The sequence below is a fragment of the Crocodylus porosus genome, unplaced genomic scaffold (genome assembly GCF_001723895.1).
Source record: "Crocodylus porosus isolate Cpor-Errol unplaced genomic scaffold, CroPor_comp1, whole genome shotgun sequence".
NCBI classification, from domain to species: domain Eukaryota; kingdom Metazoa; phylum Chordata; order Crocodylia; family Crocodylidae; genus Crocodylus; species Crocodylus porosus.
Window position 1 is genome coordinate 34,976,673 of NW_017728918.1, and position 4,082 is coordinate 34,980,754.

Sequence of the window (4,082 nt, forward strand, 5' to 3'; positions counted from 1 at the left end):
TCAGGGGCACATTAGTGAGGTCGTCTCGGGGCTTTTTCATCATACGAACGATGGTGCAGCAGTCGTGATGTGGCTCTCCATCCTCGGGATGAGGCAAAAGCGAGGCTGGGTTGAGGCTAGTACAGCATGAGATGCGCACGTTTTCGGCAGCTAGCAGAGTCACTTCATACCGGGCTAAACGCTGGTGAGAGAAGGCTTGAGTCTTTTTTCCAGTCATTAGGGCTTCAACTTTATGAGGAACCTTGACTTTGAGGGGGTACCCCATGACTAGCTCTTTCGAGCGCTCAACAAGCAGTGCTGTCGCTGCAACGGCGTGCAGACAGCTGACTACCTTTTTGCCACTGGATCTAAGGTAGCAGAGTAATAAGCGATTGGGTGTAGCTGAGGTCCCAGTTTCTGGGTTAGGACTCCTGAAGCTACTCTTCGTCTCTCATGGACAAATAACACAAACGGCTTCTCGTAGTTAGGGAGTCCTAGAGTAGGGGCTTGTGATAGCTGGTGTTTAACTTGGTGAAAAGCATGGTCTAACTCGGGGGTCCGTTGAACCACTTCAGGTTCTCCCTTCCAAGTGGTCTCTACCAGGGCTTAACCATCTTTCCGTAAGCAGGGATCCACGGCCGACAAAATCCAGCCACTCCTAAAAAGGCTTGCATATGTCTCTTAGTGGTAGGCTTTGGCAAGTCTTTTATAGCCTTTACCCTTTTATTAGATAATTTCCGCAGTCCCTCTGAGATCACATGCCCCAGGTATGTAACCTTCTTTTGGCAATATTGTAATTTTCCTGGTGATGATACTTTATGTCTTTTTTTAGCTAATCTTTCTAATAGTCTTAAAGTGTCTGTCCGGCAGCTTACTTGAGTGCGTGATGCTAGTAGTAGGTCATCTACATACTGTACAAGTACTGTATCCGAGGTAAGTCTGATATCTTGTAAGTCTCTCGTCAGGATTTGGCTGAAGATGGTAGGACTCTCGATGTATCCTTGGGGAAGTCACGTCCAGGTTAAATGTTGTTTTCTCTTCCAAGTGAAGGCAAAAAGGTATTGAGACTGGGCTGCAACTGGGATTGAAAAGAAGGCAGTACACAAATTAATTACTGTGAATCTAGTGGCCTACCACAGGATGGAGGTAACAACAGTGGCAGGGTTAGGAACTACGGCAGTTCTGGGAATCACATAATCATTTATAACATGTAAGTCTTGCACAAAACTATAAACAGGCTTGCCATTCTTTCCTAATTTAGGTTTCCTGACTGGTAACACGGGGGTATTGTAAGGAGACTGACACTCCACTAAAATCCCTTTCCTGATGTATTCATCTATAAGGGGCTGCAAACCTTTTTCTGCTTTTTTATTCAGCAGGTACTGAGGCACACAAGGTGGGACTCCCCCCTTGGTTTGAATAACAACCAGAGTGGTAGACTTCAGCAGTCCTACATCAGTGGACTCCCAGCCCCTTAATGTGGCTGGCAATCGTTGTAGTTCCACCGGTAAATTTCTCTTTCCCCCCCCTGCGAGGCCAATGCCTCGGCGAAATAAGGCAGTTTGTCAATTGGTAATTCTAAAGTTATTCCCTCCGGACTACAGCGTAGAGTGGCCCTCAGCTTACACAGTAAGTCTCGTCCTAACAAATTTATAGGAGCACGGGCAGACGACAAAAAGGAGTGTTCACACGACAGGGGTCTCACTTGGACTCGAGTAGGGCCACTTCTGCTAGTTTTGAACAATTCCTCCCCACCCCGCCACTCTCATCACATTCTCAGTTCCTTCTTCAATTAGACCTGCACGCTCAGGAGTTGTAGATAACATAGACATAGTAGCGCCGGTGTCAATTAAACAATCATATCGTTGCTCTCCTACTTGAATTGAGGTAACAGGGTCACTCTTATTGCAATTTATAGTTACCGCAGGGCAGACTGGGTGAGGGTGGTCAGTCAGGTCATTGAGTCCTTCTTTCCTGTGAGTAGTTTTTGACACCGGCTCCTCGTGTCACTGGTCTGGAGGGGGACCCCATTCTGAGATGGCTCCGATGTTCATCCCCTTCCTCTGGGGACACACTCGTTTGAAGTGTCCAGGTTGTTTACAGTAGTAACATACTTCGCTGGCCCTTTGAACTTTGGACCACCCTTTGCCCTGGTTTCTCTGACTTAATCCTCTTTGTTGAAACCCTCCCTGGCCCCTTCCCATTTCGTCCTCTTCCTGACATACTGTGCATCGTTTCCTCAATCATTGCAGCTACTAGTTTAAAATCTTCCTTTCTCTCCTTCTTTCTTTCCTTCTTCTTTTTCCCATTAAACACATAGCTTGCTATGTTTCTTATCTCTAACATACTCTTTCCTTTTCACCCTGGAGTATACCTGCAGAAATGCTCCTTGATATCGGGAGCACTCTGGTTTACAAAGGCTGATACTAGCGAAGGCACATGCTCTGGTTTATCTACATCAAGACGAACGTATGTCTTGGCTGCCTCACACAAATGGGTAAAGAAGGCATTCGGATGCTCTTCGGGTCCCTGTTTGCATGCATGGAATTTTTTCCAATTCACAGGCTTTTTACTCACTTCATCAAAGCCTGCTAGTAAATAATTCCAGGCTTCTTTTAGGGATGCCCTTCCCCTGGGGGTGTTGTAATCCCAATTAGGTTTATTAGAAGACCAAGGATCTCTGTTTGCTGCTGAGGCAACAGCCCTGGCACAGTCTAAAACTTTAGCTCGCTCGTCTGGGGTCAGCAGGGTATCCATGAGTTCCTGCATGTCTGACTAATAAGGGTCATAAGTATGGACTATGCGCTGTATAGTCTGTCCTACTTCATCAGGTTTTTCTCGAAAAGAGGGGTTTGTTGTTGTAAAATGAGGAGGTCCCCTAGGGTGAAAGGCACATGAATTAGAGTAGGGCGAACCTGGAAGCTGTCCCTGCCATCCACAAATAGAACCAGGTAGGTTCACAAAGGAGCCTGAACCACTGCATTCAGGTGTTCCTTCTCTTGGCTGGGTGGAAATGCCTCCCCCACAAGACCTCAGCTCCAGGTCCAGACTGAAGAAAAGCCTCTGGAGGCACGGAGTCCGGAGCTCGGAGTCGACGCTGACGCCACGGGAGCTGTAGCAATCTCGTCAGGGGGCAGGGGTTGACCAGGGACAGGGAGAGCAGGGTAAAGGGGCTCAGGTCCATCTTCAGACTCCACAGAGACTGAAATTGGAGGATCATAAGGAGGTGGAGTGGTAGAGTAAAGAACCGGTTTGGGGGCTTTTTCAGCCAATTCAGCCCACAGGTACCAATAATCCACCTGTTGAGGTTTTAAAGCTACTAATTCCATTCGAAGGAATGCCAAACGAGACTGATCAAATGAGCCAAATTTCAGACACCGTTTATCCGGAGCACCTTGTTGAATTAAGACAGGCCACTCCTGTGTACACAAAATACAAGCACGCTTCCTGCCCGTGCCAGACTGCACCGGCAGATTCCCTTCTCCCCAAACCTGGAGAAGCCTCCCTAAAGGAGATCCCGGTGGGATGTCTGAACCCGATTGTCCCCTCCTCCCGAGACTTAAGCACTCTGGTTTATAAATTCCTGGGAACGGCTACCCCTCACGGCGGGCCCCACTTACCCAATGCCCGGACCAAGCCCTCCGAATGGTGACAGACCCACCTATGCCGGCTGGGAAGGTTGGTCCGAACGACGAGCAGCTGGGTCAGCACACAACGGGTCCCATCTGGGGTGCCAAAATGTTGAGGAGTTCATGACTCCTTGCGGAGCTGTTCCCAAAGACACAGAGTCGCTGTTAGTTTCAAAATTTATTCAGCATGCTGGGCACCCTGAGCAAGCTCAGAGGCCCCGAATAAAACTGTTAGAGGCGATTTATAGTTTACAGACAAGATGCACGGGTAGGTGGGAATTTTCTGTTGTGAAAGAAAATAAGATACCAGGTTGTCAGAGAAACTTGCTCTGAGTATGCTGCCAAGACAGAAGCTGCCAGGCATGTGCCATGGCGACGGGCCTTGCAGGTGTCCTTTGCGCGACCTCTTGGCCTGTCAATCAGGGCTGACCTAGTTTTTCTCTGGCACAGACTCAGTTGCCTCAGAGAGCTGGC